The sequence below is a fragment of the Acomys minous genome (assembly GCF_964271855.1).
Source record: "Acomys minous genome assembly, chromosome: 12".
In the NCBI taxonomy this organism is placed as follows: domain Eukaryota; kingdom Metazoa; phylum Chordata; class Mammalia; order Rodentia; family Muridae; genus Acomys; species Acomys minous.
In genome coordinates, this window is record NC_140493.1 from 82,455,464 (window position 1) to 82,473,669 (window position 18,206).

Consider the following 18,206-nt stretch of genomic DNA (forward strand, 5'->3'; position numbering starts at 1 on the left):
ACATCAGAATGTCAACACCCATTGGTGACTAACAAAGACAAGCATATGCTAAAGGGGAAAGTCCAAGATTCCTTATCCTTCACCAATAATTGATATGATCAGCTAACAAGTCCAGAAGCTGGACATGGTGTCTTTCACTGAGACCTGGAGCTTGTCAGTTAAGCTAGGCTGGCTGGTCACTAAACCCCAGTCACCTGCCTGTTAGTATTACAAGTGCATGCCACCACACTTATATTTTAACTATAGATTTAAGGGTAGCAGAACTCAGGCTCTCATGTTTGCAAGGCAAGCATTTTGTTGGCTGACATATCTCCTGAGCCCAGTCGGCTAGTTTTCATTAAAGTTAGTCCACTGTTCTGCTAAGCAACGTCTAACTTGGGATATGGTTTTGTGTGGCCAGTGAGGCAAGCATGGAAGTGTTTTCAGCTTTATGGTTAGACGAGGCTCACTTTCTTTCTGTCTCTTCAGGGAAAGACAAGGTTCTACGTGAGCCAGGGGCCACTTGCTGATGAGCTTGGGGCAGGAGGGGCCATTTGCTCTCAGATTTCAGGGCTGCTCTGTGGCTCCTCTGGTTTCACAGAGGATGTCACATTCTTGGTAACAGCATCCTCTACTCTGTACATGAACACACATGGGCAAGCAGGGAGTCTCTGTCTCCTCCCGGGACCTACAGAAGACAGAGAGGCCGCATCTGGGAGAGACAGAGCAAGTCTGTATGTCATGGCAATTACTCTGGGCTATCAAGAGAGGTGACAAGAAAAAGCTATTATCACATTGGTGGAAAGGAGATTTATGGTTTTGTAGCTCAAAAGCATGACAGGCTTTTCTTCTGATGAAAAATCGCTTCTCTGGTGGGGAGACAAAGCCAAGCGCTCTGCTAGGAAGATGGGAATCCATCAAGTTGGCTCACCCTTGTACAGTTCCTAGTCCCAGTCTACTTCCACTCCCTAGGATAAATCATGTGTCTAACATTCCCCTCCTCCACTAAAATGCTGCCTGCCTCAATCCCTGCACTCCTGTTTGAAGCATCACAGTGTTCTGAATCTTGCACAACATCCACTCTAAGAGGAAGAAAAAAGGCGTTCCAAGCTTACATGTTCTCTTAAATAACCACCACCAGGAGACATGTCTTTGAGAGAAACTCCACTTTTCTCCAGGGAGCAAAGAACATATTAAGCGTAGTGCGTGCACAGTGGGATATCCAGCAGAAGGCTGAGGCTGAGAACTAAAGGCGAGTGATAGGACGGCAATGCCTTTGCCCTTGCCTAGTGCCTGTCAGATGCTGTATGTCAGTACTTTTACATGTATCAGTTTCTGTTGTTCTCATGACAACCCTGGGAGTGGGCATCGTTTTCAACTGCACTGAGTCTAGGTTTCTTAGAGAAAGACTGGGACTCTCTCTTTAACCTTTACACTTGCCATCTGGTTCTCTTTGTGCAAGAAGAACAATGCTGGACCTCCTTACACACACACACACACACACACACACACACACACACACACACTTTTGGAATTTACCACTGGGTATAAATGTCCTGTATTGGTTGCTTGGGTTTTTGTTGTTGTTGTTGTTGTTGTTGTTTTTTTTCTGTTTTGTCAAATTGACAGAAGCTAGAGTCACCTGGAAAGGGGAAACCTCAACTGAGAAACTGTCCATCATCCATATGGGAGGACCAAGCCCATGGGCGGAGCCACCCTTAAGTAAGTGGTCCTGGGAGATATAAAAAAAAATGTAGCTGAATGCGAACCAGGGGAGCAATCCAGGAAGCAGCACTCCCCCCATGGTCTCTGCTTAAGTTCCTGCTTCTAGGTTCCAAGCTTGGGGTGCTGCCCTGATTTCTTTCAGAGATGGATTGTCACTTGGAGGTATAAGATGAAGCAAGCCTCTTCCTCTCTAAATTGCTTTTAGCCACGTTATTTATCATAGCGGCAGGAAAGCAAACTAACGCAAAACGCAGTGCCAGGATTGATGTGAGCTTTACAAGGATTTAATAAAGAAATTTATTTTGTCCCCATGCTACGTTTACCAACGGCCAAAGTGAACATAAGACACTAGTGTTTTCAGTCAACAGTCACTTTCTAATTCAAAATTGAAGCTCCTTCGTTCCAAGTCCAGTACATATGTTGTCTATACTCATAGATCAGTGCCTCACTCAGCCCACATCGGAGAAGTTTCCTCTTACAGTAGGTGGGAACTGATGCAGAGACCCACACCTGAACAATGCGCATAGGGAGACTTCGGAGCGCTCAGTCCTAAGTGAGATGTCTTCATCAAATCCTCCCCCTCACGGCTCATGGCTCTATGATGAGAAGGCAGTGGAAAGATTGTAAGAGGCAGAGCTGACAGATGACTTAGAGAAAACACTGTCTTCCAGGCACCATGGGACTAAAGCTTCCTATCAGCCCACAAAGTCGGGGGCAGCAGGGACAATGCCTGCTTGGAGTCTCACCACCAAGGGGGGAAGTGGACACAGACTTCCATCCCTAAACAAGAAGCTAACTGCAACTGGTATGCACTGACAAGAAGAAAATCCGCTTTCTCCAAGGCAATGCCCCTGGGTAATACCCCACACTTCAGGGCAGGTCCCCTGCCTAGGAGTGGTTGACCAACACAAAACAAACTCAGCAGTGTTTTTGTAGACTTTTTGTTGTTGTTGTTGTTGTTTAATTGTGCTTTGTTTGGACTTTTTTTTTTTGTCTTATTTGTCTTATTGGTCTTTTGCCTGTTTGTTTTTTATTTTTGTTTTGTAGAATCTTTTGTCTGTCTTCATTTTGGTTTCTTGTTTTTGTTTTGAAAGAGAGAGAAAGCGGGCAGGTAAAGCTGGCCGGGCAGGGAAGTGAGGAGCGTTTTGGGGGGTGGGGGAACGGACATGATTAAAATATGTTGTCTGAAATGTTTAAATTTAAAAAAAAGGATTGTAACTTAAAAAAATGAAACATCTTCTAGCTGGGTTTGATGGCTCACACATATAATCTTCTCAGCCCTTGGAAGGCTGGGGTAGGGAGTTGCTGTGAGTTCAGTGCTAACGTGGACTACCTAGTGAGTTCTAGCCTGGACTACTGGATGAGTTCCTGTTTAAAAAAAAAAAAGAAAAGAAAAAGAAAAAAAGAGAAAAATTTGCTAAGTGACTATGTGAATATATTAATTGAACCATTCTGACACATTATCATACCTTGAAAGGCTGGGCAGCTTTTATTCAGAAAGGCAGGATTTGTTCAGAAAGCTCCGCTTCTGGGAGTATTCAGCAAACACAACTGATAAATCTCCTGAACACTGAAACCTCGCACCTAGAGTCAGCCACACTACCACAGGATGCATGCCCAAGCCACCTGGGAGATCAGACAACTTTCCTAACTCAAAGCAATGGCTGCCTGATTTCCGTGGGCCAACTCTGAGAGCAAGCCAGGAGGCAGGGAGCATCCATCATGGTAAACTGGCTTCCCAATCAGGCTTTCACCAAGGCAGCAAGCCCACAGGCTAGCACTTTGCTCCAGCGGCCCTTCAAGTCCCATGGCTGAAGCTACTTGGCATTAACAGAAGCCTCAACCCCATCGGAGTCTCTGGGGTCCAACAGTTGATGCTGAAGGCTATTTAAGGAGATTTGATTTAGCAGTGAGGTCTTCAGGTCAAGCTACTCTTATTTCCAGTGTGGTCCCAGCTCTGTGCTTTTATGAAAGATGTATCTTGTGCCTATGGCCTTTTTCTATCTTTCCATTTGATCCTTTAAACTCAAGTTCCTATCTTTTTTCCCCACTTTTAAATCTGTTCTTCTTTCTATACTATATTACAATTTTGAGTGAGATTAAAACTTGTAGGGCATTTATCTCATCATTTTTCTAATCAGAAATTTAAATTAGCAAAAGTTGTAATTTCCCCAAGACTGAAACACACAATAATCTATGCGATAAAATCACGTGTTTTTCATTTACTAGTTTTAATTTCTTCTTTTGAGAAATCCATATATGTATGTGTGTGTGTGTGTGTGTGTGTACATAACAAAAATGATCTAACTACTCTCCACCTGCCTCTCAAGCTCCCTCTGTATCCCAACCCATCGTAACATCATGTCTTTTTCTCCAGTAACACATTAAGTCAAGCAAGTGCCGCCCGTGTGTGTGCGCGCGCGTAGGTGTGAGCCCAGGTGCCGTGTTCCTAGTCCCTTCTCCCTCAGCAGCTATCCACCGCCAATAGCAACTCAGCACAAGGTGGGGCCCGGAGTGCGTCTACCTCATCTACGACAGCATTTGTCTGCCTTGATATCACGCAGGATTTGAGCAGCCACCCACACCTTCCTATGAGTGCGTGTTCGCCATAGCCGTGCCGTGCACCCCAAGACAGCTCTTCACAGCACTCCTCGCCCACCTCCCACTCTTACATTCTTTCTGCCTGTGTTTCTGATGTTCCCTGAGTGTTGTTGTGTTGTTGGGATTGATATAGACGTCCAAGTTAGGAGTTAGAATTAAGATGCTCTGTTGACAAACTGGCAGGTACCCCATATCCTTTAAGCCAGCTTGTAGAATATCCCATTGCTGGTACTAATACTCCCAGGGCTGACTGAATGGAAGAAACTCCTTTCACTTCTCCATGCTATAACTCCATAACCTTCTTTCCCTCCTTTCCACACATCCTATCTGTGTTGAACACCTCCTCTGTTGCATCCAATTGTCTCCATATCAATACAGATCCCCTTTGTCTATCACCTGGCTGCCAAAATAATCAGCATTCTCTTCTCTTTAGTGGAGCTCTGCTGTGTCAGATGTGGTGAGCCAACTAATGCCGTCCCGAAGGTGCCCGTGTCCCATCCCCTAGAATCTAAGGAAGAGTATGTTAGGTTACACAGAAAGGGGGCGTTAAGTGTTCAAATGGGATTAAAGCCCACACCCAGTTCATCTTAAATTAAAGAAGGTATCCTAGATTGTCCAGGTGATTCCAATCTGGTCTCATGAGTGGAAACGGGGAGCAAAAGATGAGCCAGGAAAATGCAGCTTGACCAACATTCAGTTCATGATTGATGGATTTGAAGAGCCAGGAAGAGGGCCCCAGTCTAAAAGTTATAGCATCCTGAAGGTAGGAATGACCATCCTTTTACAACAGCAAGAAAACAGAGGATTCAGCTCTGCAATTGCAAGGAACCAGAGGCCACACCCCCCCACACACACACACAAATTACAAACAATAAAAAGAAATATTTTAAAAGCTACCACAGAAAATAGAGGAACATACGTCTCATATAATCTAATCTAGCCACAACAGTAATCAGTGACAGGGCACAGGGGAGCCAGTGTCATGGGCTTTGGGCACAGTGAGTAAGGATGGAGTGCCAAGGTTCCACATGGTGGTATCTAGTGGACAATGACTTTACGAAGTGTCTTTTGAAGAAGGAACCCTTTGGCTCACAGTATCGGGAAAGACAACTGGATATGCACAGGCACTCTGGTCAAGACTGGACTTGATAGACATGAGAAAGAGCAATGGCAGTCCAAGAGAAGGCGTCATGAATCTGGGGAGCAGCCTGGTTATGGTTGACTCACAGTCATCTTTCACACATGGGCATCACGTGAAGTCATGTGACCACCCTTCCTATCCCAGAGGGAGCTACTCTGTGTAAGTCACATGAGGGTTAGAGCTCATCCTTAGCACTATCCTTAGCAAACAGCAATCAGACAAGCAGTGCTAGTCAAACAACAGCAACAAACGAGTGACAGCAAAAACCCAACCACTAAACTAAACAGAACTTCCTGTAGCTTACGTGCCATTATTCAGCTGAGATTCTCCAGGTGTAACTGGGGCTCTGCATCATTTCCAATAAGTAAGGGGAGTTTTTAGGGACACCAATATTTACAAACTAACCTGCATTTTTGTTGTTGGTAGTTGACATAAAGTGACTCTACGCTTAACGTTTTTAGGCTCTAAGAGACTAAGCTATGAAATGCTGGTCACAATGAGCAGAGAGACTATCCCAGGCTCACAGTAGTTTTTATACGACACAGAGCAGATTGGCTCTCGGAAGCCTCCAGACCATACAGGATCCATTACGTCTTACTTGAACTACTGAGTCACGAGGCTTAATGCTTTGAGGATCTGGTGAGCCAGGAGAGTCATGTGGTGTGTGCATCATCTGCTAGGTCATTTCAGGAGCAAAGCATCCTTTCCTGTGCTGTCCCAGCACCTTCTGGTTTTAGGAAAGGTTATCATTGTTGGGTGGAAAGAAGATATAGAACTCTCTCTCTCTCTCTCTCTCTCTCTCTCTCTCTGTGTGTGTGTGTGTGTGTGTGTGTGATGCATCTACCCAGTCACATTGGTGTGTATACATATGTGTGTACACGATGTATGCTGGAGGCCAGAGGTTGATGTTAGGGGTGTCCCTCTGTCATTTCCCACCTCAGTTTTCAAGACAAAGTCTTTTGTTAAGCCTGGAGCTCATTCATTTGGCTGGGCCGGGTGGCCTTCGAGCTCCAGTGATCCACCTGTCTCCGTCTCCCCAGCTCTGGGACTACAAGAGCACTCCAACGCATTCTGTGAGTGTGGGCGCTGGTAACGGAATTCGCTACTTTATGCTTGTGTGGCAAGCACTGTGCCCACTGAACCATTTCCCTGACCCGGAGGCAGCCATCTCTCTCACAGATAATTAGGACAAGAATCAGCCAGCTTTTTATAAAGGGCCAAGAGCAAATATTTTCAACTCTGTGAACCATCTGGTCCCAAAGTGCCCATTCTATAATTTTTATCTCAAAAGTGTCTGTAGATGATATTCAAATGAACGGACACAGTCTATCAAAACATAACCTGACTTTCAATACCGGGCAGTGGGATGGATTGGAACGCCAGTCATTCTTTGCTCACCCTTGCCCTGGGCTCAAGATAGATGTCCTATCTGTGTGCTGCTGACAAAGGGATGCTGGGATAACTCAACGCAAAGGGAACTGTTTAAACTCAACCCTCTGCCTGCTCTATACATGGCTCAAAACCCATTACACTGCTCCTGTGGCTGCTGATTTAGCTTTCTAATTATGCTTTGCTCAGGATGATATTAATATGGGTTTACATTTTCTGAGCGGATCCCGTTGGGGACTGGAGAGGAGGCTGTGGATGAATGTGGAGAGCAAAGTGAGAAAAGCTGGCCTTGTATTAAAATTAGCTACAAGTAATTGAGAGAAGACTGTCCGTAACTGCCAGTGGGAATGAGAGATGCTCCTGTGAGTGGTGGTATGTTTATTAAATTTGAAAACGGCATCTTTAGCCTTCATTTACCTGGCTCCCAAAGGTTTGTGCTCAAGTTGCCAAGAGTAACGTGAGGAGCAGGCCTCCACTGCACTAGGGAGGGCCTCTTCTTCCTTTCCACATTCATCCTAGGACATCGAAATAAGCAGTAATGGGGGTGGGTGGGTCTATGAACATCTGTGGGTTGCTGCTACCTGTGACCCATCTGGTGAGATGCTTTACCAACGATTGGCTGAGCACATTTCCTTTGCGGAATGTTTGCGCAATTTATTGCAGTTAAGCCTCTCCATGGCCCCACTCCTGAGGTACCATTATCAGGTCCGTTCTTGGTTACAGAACTTCCTTAGTCACAGACCCATTTCAAGCAGAGTTTCTGACTTAACGGTGCTCAATTTGAACCAGGATGGTGAGCTGCCTCTCATCATTTGTTGCATAAAAAGCTCCCCCAGAAAGGAGGTGGGAGAAACCTCATTTTACAGGCAAGATCAGAGAGACTTCCTCATGGCTAAATGCTCAGTCAGGGGCTAGCCCACGTCCAGGACAGTCTGCATTCTGTTTTATTCTTTGCCTGTTGCTACCAAGTGTCCAAGGCCAAGTCCTTTGGCCACCTTAGCTTCCAGGTTCACTGCTGCCTAGTTGAGATAACAGTGGCTGACGTGCCTCTCAGGACAGGAGGTGCTCAAATGATACTAGTTATGAAATGATTCTCTCTCCCCCACCCCTCATAGTGGGGATTAAGCTAGGACTTCACTACTCCTAAGCTATGTCCCTAGACTTTCTTACGCTTCCTTCCTCACATTTTGTTGTTGTCATTGTTTGTTTGTTTGTTTTAAAGATAAGATCTCATTACATATTTCTTAAGCCAGCCTGAAACTCAATCTAGGCTTCAACTGGTCTTGGCTAGTCTTCAGCTCATGATCCTCCAGTGTCAGCCTCCTGAAGCTGGGGTTATAGCCTTATACTCCCAAGGCCAGCTGAAACGATTCACTTTCAATATGATAAAGCATCTAATAACCGTAGATTATTGGTTAGAGATTGGAGTCTAGGGTGTGATAAATCTGAACCCGGAATTCTGATTATGAAACCATCACATGGCAGATAGGTGGCTACAGATAAATTCTCAAACATTCCTAGGCTTGAGTGTTTTATCTGCAGAGCACTATGCGTAGCCACGGCACAAGGAAAGGTTGTGTTTTGAGTATAAAATTAGATATTTTGAGAACCTGCCACCTAAGTACAAAATGGTGTCATTTCGTATTAATTTCATATTGACTAGAGAGGTGAAAGAATATGAGAATATTAAGGTGAAAGACTAAGAACTCCACATGACAACTGCAGCAGAACAACAACAAAATAAACACTTGGTAGAGCCCATGGTGCCCAGGAGTCTCCTGGTTGAGTGAGTCCTGCTGCCAGCCTCTCTCAGAGCAGCAATCAGACAATTCCTTTTGCGGATTCTCTGGCAATAGTTTCTTCGGGCCTTACTGGATGATGATCTATATGCATTCATCTGGGAAAGCGCGTGCCTATTAAGACTAAGTATGCGACTGCCGCAAGCTTAGGGGAGATGCCCCAGGTTTAGTTTTCCCATGCTGGAGAAAACATAAAGGCTGGAAACCCAAGTCCTTTGCTGCTCACTCAAACATGTTAAAACTGAGGCTGAGGATTCCTGTAACCCTTGTAAAGGCTTTGTTGGAAATAACGGGCCCAAAGGCAGCTAGCTACCATGGGCTGCAAGATGTCTTCTGCTTCTTCATCTCTCTAGAACAAGAGGCCAATTTGCTCAGCAAGCCAGCTCTCCTAGAACTTTGACTACATTTGTCAACAGCAAGCATGGGATAGCATTTGTCTCAAGAGATTGAGCATCTTTTTCTTCTAACAGATTTAGTGTCTCTGGTTTTATGTTGAGGTCTTTGATCCACTCGGACTTGAGTTTTGTGCATGGTGATAAACATGGGTCTACTCGCATTTTTCTACATGTTCTGTCACAGACTTAGGGGAGGGGAATAGGGTGAAAGATGGAGGGAGGAATGGGAGGGTACAAGTGAAAGCATAACAAGTGAAATTGGGATGTAATCTGAATAAATTAATTAAATTTTAAAAAAGGGAGAGTGAACATCAAGTGTCAGCCCATTTCTCTGGGGAAATGCATTTCCCACAACGTGATAGGACATGAATACCCGGTGGAGAATTACCAGGGGCAATAGTATCAGACCTCCATGCTTTGGAGAGGAGGGACCATTTTGAGACTCAGGAGATCCTGACTTAATTTCTAAAAGATGAGCAGAAAACAGGTGTTTCTGTCACTGCAGTGCAGATGAAGAGAACGTTGGAGACTTTTGGTGATGTACACCCTCAGGTTGACTTTAGGTCACACATGCAAAGACCATGGCTACCCAGTGAGTTCAGGAGTAAGCAGTGGCACTGCCATGAGAGACCTCCCTTTCCAGACTTTGAAGGTGTTCTCTATGTCTGAGCCCTTAATGGCACCAAGGCTGGGAGGTTAGCATTTTCCTTAAACACAGACGACAACTGTAATGTGCACCAGTGTTAAGTACTGACTGTGTGCCAGGCACTGTAATTCCTATTTATTGATATGAGAAGGTAGACAACTCAGAAAAAAAATGTCTTAACACTGCCATAAAGTATGATATAATTTTAGATGGCAAGAGGTTTGCTCATTGGCCCAAGGCCAAGTGACTAGTAAGTGACAGAGATGGCTTTGCAGCCCAGACCACCCTTCTCTCTGCTGCATGCATTCCTTTAGTCTTTCTGCATAAAGCCCTTTTCCCTGTGCTGAGCAAGGTTGTACTGAAACATAGCGTCTATCTCTCTGACCAGCTAGCGTACGTTCCTATATGTCCTCCCCAGCTCCGCTCAGTCCTATCAAAGAGCTGGAGGGAAAGATTGTAACATGAGTGTGTTGATGATAGCCCCGGTGAGGCGAGTGGCTTCAGCTAAGGTTTCAGGACAATTCCGAGGTATTGTTTTGTGCCCACTTCCTTTACCAGCTGTCAAGGGAACTCGGATTATATTCTCCTTAATGGGAAGATCCATTTCCATTTCTACCTCACTCCTCCCCAAACACACACACACACACACACACACACACACACACACACACACACACACACCTGTCCACACTTCTTTCAATTGTATCATTATCAAATTAACCCCTTTAGTTCTCTCTGAAGGAGGAGTGGGGCAATCTACAGTTAGACAGTGAGGGGGTGGAGCTGACAATGCAAGGACTAAACTGTTCTTCCACCTTGCCTCTCCTGGCCTGTGCTTGCTCTGGGTTTGGAAAAAAAAATCAAGATAATTTTAATCAATAAATAAGCCCCTTAAATGGAGGCATTATTCCTCTTCCAGCCTAGGATCTTATAGTTTCAAAAACTGTTTTTCAGGATGTCAAGGAAAGTAGCCCTGTGAGGATACTGGCATAGATCCTTCTAGCTTATACTAACAGTGCGCCTGTTTGCTCCATTTTTTTTTCTATAGAGAATACACACTCTGCCCAGAGCCTGGCTTCACTCTGCTTGGAAGCATATACCAGCATCTCACAGTATGAATGCTGTCATATCCTTGGTGTGACGTAGCTTCCTGTTTCTCTTGCTCTCATATCCTATGTACCATGAGTTGCATGAAAACGGTACTTCTTTTAGGTTGGTACATTTATTAAAATTGATGAGCCGCTTACTACACACCATTATTAGCTAAATTCTGTACCTTTCATTAGTATTAGTATTCTATGCTGTGGGATTTTCTATTGTAGCTTTCAGCACCTGTACAGTAAGGTGTGGACATTATTAATGGTGTGAAGAAGAGTTCCATGGTCCTAAAAAGTCCTCCCTGCGCCAGAAGTTCATCTCTCCTTCCCACCACCCACCTCTCCTCAGGCACTGAATAGCCACTGTTATTTTGGCTGTTTCCATAGCTTTGATGCCAGAATGTCATACAGTTGGACTCTTACATGCTATATAACCTTTTAGATTGATTTTTTTGAAAGATTATTTTAACTTAAAAACTAGTGAAACTAGCTGTTAAATCCACTAATTGCAGTCGGACCAATTTGCATTAAATGCTTGAGCTCTTTAAGCAAGGTAAATGGAGGGTGCTGTTTTTTATCTTAGCAACCAATTGGGAGGTAATTGGGGGGAAGCCTTGAGGTTACTGGTGGTAAGGTAATGAAAGCTGAGTTAACCATTCCCTCCAGTATTTTTAATCACTGGCCCACTTGACACTCTCAGTTTGTTTTGTTCTTTTAAAATTTGTGCATCCATCCATCTGCCCGTGTACCCATCTGTCTATCCAACCATCCATTTGTCCACCCATCCAACTGTTTATCCACCATCTGCTCATCCATCCTTCAGTCTGTCCACCCTCCTCCTATCCCACTGTAATCCTGTCCTTTGAATATGTTTCTGTGAACCACAAAATTTTACACACCTATCCTTGAGGCTATGGGTCGAATTGAGGTGTGTGTGTGTGTGTTTGGTATTTACTTATGACACTGTACTAATGGTCTCATTCTGTTTTTAGATTTCAACTGTGACTGGTAATCTACGTTTGTACTTCTTCCTGCCAAATAGAGACCAGATTAATGCCATGCCCCATGCTTACTCTCTGGTCCCTCACTGTTCAGCACCTAGGTTGTTGCTGATTCTGAGCCTCCATCAGCAGTGGGGTGAGTAACAGTTCACAAACCTTACAGTTTTCAGACATGGAAACCCGTGGACGGCCATCATTCTTGCATCAGTGCCCACATGACAGTGAAGCCAGCATTTTCCTTTCAAAAACTCAAGGAGTATGTTTAAACCCACACGGGCCTCGGGGAAGAGGAATACTTTTTGCTGAGGATTCTATAGAAAGACAAAGATAAGGACGAATGGCACTCTGCCCAAATGCCTTCCCCTCCTTCTCCTGTAGCCTCAACATTTCTTTCTATATAGTTCAAGTATAAAGTGAGTCAGTACACAGACTTCCTAATTTGATTTGTAAATACAGGTGCCTCCTAGGGCCATCTCCTTCTTAGAAATAATGCGTCTGCCCCTTTGGGCTTGTACATGGACTTCAGTCATCTAACGTATATACAGTTGTGTGTAAACAGTTTTTTTCCCCCTCGTGTGTTGTTCTACAACCTTAATGCAGTCACAGGAATGTGTTGAAAGCTTTACATTATATTATAGGGCAAGTTAGCCGTGCTTCATACAAGATCCTCTGTGCGGTTCCTTTGACGTTGATACACACAGGAGGCAGTGATTGTGCAGAGCTGAGAGAGGGACAGTGAGCACACAGGATGCCCAGCTTAATGCTGATGTATGTGGCTTTTATCTAGCACAGATTCTTCTAAGCCTGCCAAGCATTTCTACACTTGGCGATTTGCATGTGCTACTTTCCTGAATCCTTGGGCATGACCACTGAAGCTGTAAGAGAGCCCATAGTGCATAGTGCATAGTCCATGCTAGAGATATATTTTCCTTGCTCAGACTGGCACTGAAGTAGAAGGGCGTGGACACACTGATTTATCTGAGATCCCTTTACAGTTTATTGGTCAGAAAGGCCAAAGCAAGAGCTGTAGAGATAGCTCAAGAAGTAAAGTGTTTATTGTATGAGCATGAGGACCCGAGTTTGAATCCCCAAGACTCATGGAAAAGTCATGCAGTGTGACTAGCAACTTAGGTCCTGTTGCTATGTTTCTCCTGCTGTGATGAAGACTGTATCCTCTCAAGCTTTGAGCCAACATAAACATGGCTGCCCCGTAGTTGCTTCTTTTCATGTCTATGGCCACAACATCAAGGAATGTGACTAATAGAGAATGTGCCATTTCCCATCAAAGGAGAGACCAAAACTGAGTCCCAACAAAGCTCAAGGCATGAACACAAATGGCAAGTGTGAAATCCTGCTTTTTGCTTTCCAGATCCCTTTGTCCTGTAACATCTAACACGATTGCTAAGTAGTTCTAGGAAGACAAAAATCACAGATACAGAAACGCTAAGGAGCAATCACAAAGAACTAAGTGATTTAGGGTTTAAGATTCCAATCCAAGAGGGTGTCTTGATGGTTCCTGGCTGTGTTATCAGTCTAAGTTTTCTGGAGAAAACACCATACAGTTACAGAATTCAACGGAGTGTCAGTATGCTGTTTGCAAGCCGATGAAGCAGACAATAGGATCGGGGAGAGGGAAAGTGTAATTGCCAACCAGAGAGCAAAGGTCCAAGAACCTGGAGTTCTGATGTCCAAAGGCAGAAGATGTTTGTCTCAGCTGTGACAGGGAGGTCAGCTCACCCCTCTTCTGTTTTTTTTCTCCCATCCAATCAGAGCCTGAAAGCGAGCTGAGGAGTCTGCTTTCACTGCTGAGAACTGATCTTTACCCAATCCATTGATTCAAATGCTAATCTCTTTTGGAAACAACCTCTTACAGACAGAGAAATTATGTTTTATTCAATGTGTGGGTGCTCTTTCACCAGGTCAAAGTGACAAATTAAATGTAATATCCCAGACTATTACAACAAAATTCCATAAAATGAATGGCTTATAAACATAAATCTATTTCTCATCTTTTTCGAGGAGGCTGGGAAGTCCAAGATCCAGGGTCAAGAAGACTTAGTGTCTAGTACGAGTCAGTCTTTTTACTTTGTAAGGGATGCTTCTCACTGTGTCCTCAGATGGTAGAAAAACTAGAATTTGCTGGAGCTGATGTTACAAGGACACTAATCTTATTCGGAATGGGCTCCGCTTCCATGACCTAATCACCTCTTGCTTTCATCCTTCCTCCACATGCCATCGCCTTGATGGCTGTGAATATTGGGGTGGAAGGACACTGGCGTCCAGACCATAGCAGATGGCTCATGTTAATTCCTATTCTTGGAGCTTCCGTTTATGACCCAGCGTTACAAAATACCCTGGGAAATGTACAGACATCACTACTTAGGAATATTTTTCCATTTCTCACTCTGAAAATGGAAATCATATTTTCCTGGCTCCCAAAAGCATTGCCCTGTGATTTGTTTTAGCAGATAAAATATGAGCAACATGGTATGAGTTATAGCTTTACAAAAACTTTGAATTGCCAGGGAGAGATTCTGGACCAGGAGTTACATGTTGGCTAAACTGTAACTTGCTGACCAAATCCAGCCCTACTTGCTTTTGTAAAATAAATTGTGTTGAAGCACAGCCATATTCGTTCATCTGCATATTGCATGTTTTCATGCCCCAGTGGGTACAGTTGAGTAGCTGCAATGAAGGATCACACAGCCTCCGAATTAAAATTCATGAGACAAGGTTTCTCAACTTCTTCTTCAAACCGTTCTCTGCTCAGTCAGGCGATGAGACTGAGTGTCCCTGGGATAAAAACATAAACTGGGCGGCTTACCATTTCATGGGAGAATGACACCATGGAGGGCTGTCTAGCCCCGCTGCAGATCTGAATGACTAAAAATAAGCCTTTGTGATGTTGGGGCAAACGAGGTTTTGATTATTTGTTAGGAGGACATAATTTAATCTTTCCTGCCTGACAAACAAGTCAAATTAGTCAATGCTGGGGGGGGGGGGAGTGAAAATGGTCTTGACTAGGATCTGTTGGGGTCAAAGTGGTGATAGATGTGGACACGCAAGGGTAGATGGGTGTTTCTGCTCCGGGGACTGCCACATCCTGTGGTTTTAAAATGGAAAGCTCTGGGCCAAAGATTGTGGATAAGTTCTCATTGTTCAGAGCTCTGCTCACCAGATTTAAGGTCAGAGGAATTTCCAGGTAGCTCACTGGTTAAAAATAGGCATGTTTCTAAAAAAAATGTTCTGTAAATCAAGTTTTTGTAGAAAGATTTTCAGTTTTCATTGTTGACATAATAGGGGCAAATGCTATCCTAGTTCTGAGCTGCTATTTGTAGAATCCCCCTATAGGAATGTTCCTGTCTATAAGATCCACTACTGAGTCCCTTGGTGGTGACTGACGTTCAACTCTGAACAGCAAGTTGCCCAGGAGCATTGAGAAGATGGACACTTGCTGTCCAGCTGATAATCCATCTGCACCAGCCTTAGTTGTTAATTGCATGTTAGTTGTGATCCACGGTTCCAGAACAACAATATAAATTAGAATATCTTCAGTGGTTTCAAAATATCTGCAAGTGAATAAAAAAAGGCTCACTTAACAAAGAAATACCAGCCCTTTGCATTTAGTGTTTAAAGACGGGTCAGTACAGTAGGGATAGAGTTCTGGGATAAAGCCTGACGCACTCAACAATTCCACCTGGGTCATGGAGTCATTTTCATGACGAACACTTGTTCTGTCCTGTTGTTTGTCACCTACTTAACCCAAAAGGTCAAGGGAAAAGCGATTTACCTTTATGATCTTGAATGACGGTTGGGCAATGAGTGACCTTAGCTGCATTCAGAAAGTCAAGACTGGGCGCTATGGATGCCAGAGGTTCGATGCTTTGTACGGACACGTGTCCACCATATTCACAAACACTTGGCTGGGGGCACAAATGCACGCTGTCTCCATTATCTAACACACCAGATGCTGTCAGGGCTCAGAGGTGAGTCTCAGCAGTCTTCTACTGGAGACAAATTCAGAACGGTTAAGAAGAGAGAAGGGACGTGGGAGCGTGAGTTGGATAAGGCCTAGAAGGCTGGGGTGTGCAGGGGAGCACCAAGTCGGCCTGCCTTCTGAGTAGGGCTTGCTGTTGAGCAGCAAAGACAGAAGCAACAATAACCTTGAAGGAGCTAGAACAAAGACTGCACAGATATTACCCACTCCACTGCATCTTAAAGAAAGACACTCACCAAGCACCATCTATTATCATGCTAAAAGAAGAAATGAGCAAACTATCTATTATATAAACTTTGTTAAAAGTCTCTCTCTCTCTCTCTCTCTCTCTCTCTCTCTCTCTCTCTCTCTCTCTCTCTCTCTGTCTCTGTCTCTCTCTGTCTCTGTCTCTCTCTCTGTCTGTCTCTGTCTCTCTCTCTGTCTGTCTCTGTCTGTCTCTGTCTGTCTCTGTCTGTCTCTGTCTCTGTCTGTCTGTCTGTCTGTCTGTCTCTGTCTCTCTGTCTCTGTCTCTCTCTCTCTCTCTCTCTCTCTCTCTCTCTCTCTCTCTCTCTCTCTCTCTCTCTCTCCACATTGGTACACCTTAGCATCCATCTTGCATTTTAGCTTGCTTCAGACAGCCTCTTGCTACTTGCTCCTAACCACACAGGTGTGCTGGCTAGTTTTATGTCCACTTGACAGAAGCTAGAGTTATCTGAGAAGAGGGAATCACAATTGAGAAAATGCCCCCATTAGGACTGACCTGTAGGCTAGCCTGTGGGAGTACTGTCTTGCTTAATGATTGATGTACTAGGTCCCATCTCACAGGGAGTAGTGCCAACCCTGAACTGGTGGCCCTGGTGTTATAAGAAAGCAGGCTAAGCAAGCCATGGGGAGCAAGCCAGTAAACAGCACCCCTCCATTGTCTCTGCTTCAATTCCTGTCTCCACGTTCTTGTCCTATTGGAAATCATGCCCTGACTCCCATCAGTAATGGACTGTGCTGTGGAACCGTATGCTGAAATAAACTGCTTTCCCCCCTGAGTTGCTCGTCCATGGTGTTTTATCACAGAAGTAGAAATCCTAAAATGATAGGCTATGTAGCCCCAAAACTTCCAAGGGTCCTTTTGTTTCCATTTTCCATTTTGTAGCACCATCCTTGTGATGATAGGCATACAGGGGTTAGGCTGTATGTGGGTGCTGAGGATCTATACCTGCCTCCTCCCATTTGTGTGGCAAGCCCTTTACCCATGAAGCCACAGCAGCCACGCAGTATTAGTGTCCACCAAATACTATTGACTTTGTAAGGTGACACTACCTTAGTGTCAACAGTTGTAAGTAACAGAACAGTAGAAAATGAGTCATGTCCTAAAATCAACCAGCCAGCCAACCAACCAAACAACTTCTTTGTAGAGAAATATTACTTAGCATTTCAGAAAACGTGGAGGAACAGGATTCTGCACACTACCAGTGAAACCAGATGGGGCCACAAATTCCCACTAAGAGGACGATTAAGATATCTAGTAACCACGGTGGCCCCATTAACACTCTATTAAACTCAGTTAGATATCAGCAGAGGGCTTCTTTGCTTTCCTCTGATTAGGGTTCTCTTCCAAATTATGACAGCACATCACCAGTACCCCTTTTGGGTCAAGGGACTGTGTTTGTTGCTTTCTTATATTTTATGAATCCATTCCTCTTTTCCTGTGACTGATCTTTGAATCTAAAAATAGCTCTTGCTTTGAACTAGTAGTGGCAGGCATCAGGTGACAGTGGTGGCAGGGGGTGTGTAGGGGCGGGGGAGGAGGCCAGGGCTGCAAGGGCTCTCTGTTGTGCCTCCCAAGACACATGACAGGGTGGGATCTACTTGGATTTTGGAGAGGCCATGGTTTTGTGGGAAAGAGTGTGCCCTTTACTCTGTACCTAGTTTCATTAAAAGTGGAAAACCAAGCACACAGCAAAGGGGCTGGGAGTCATAAGGAAAGCTCTGGTTTCTATGACAACCCAAGGAGTGCACACATCAGCACTGGGAGAGGTCTGAAATGGGGCAGTAGTGCTGACAGCTTCGCCCGGAGCCTGTCATCACATTTCTTTACCCGGGTGTCTTTATCAGCTGCCTTCCGTCTCCCTAAAGACTTGGAGTGGACAGGGACCATACAAGTCTCCTGCTAGAAAGCAAGAGTGCTGCCTGCCACTAGCACTTGGCTGTTACCACTGCAGAGGGGAAGAGGGAGGATCAGATGCCTTCAGACTGTTGGCCAATATAATTTGGATTGAAGCACTCACCCTGTGTGTCTCTGACTTTGGGGATTCCACGTTCTCAGCTTCTAAGCACACATAAAGAGAGGAGAGGAAAGGAGAGGAGAGAAAAGGAGAGAGAGAGAGATAGAGAGAGAGAGAGAGAGAGAGAGAGAGAGAGACAGGCAGGCAGACAGAGACAGACAGACAGACAGACAGACAG

The 18,206-nt window shown here is 44.7% G+C and overlaps 1 protein-coding gene across 1 annotated transcript in view; it reads left to right on the plus strand.

Annotated features, from left to right (window-relative positions):
• LOC311579532 (uncharacterized protein) overlaps positions 1-18,206 on the plus strand; it is a 461,287-nt gene that overhangs the window by 404,032 nt on the left and 39,049 nt on the right. Inside the window, exon 4 of the mRNA XM_084750208.1 lies at positions 11,765-11,909. The gene's annotated coding sequence lies outside the window, so the exon portion shown is untranslated. The remainder of the gene's footprint in view (positions 1-11,764; positions 11,910-18,206) is intronic.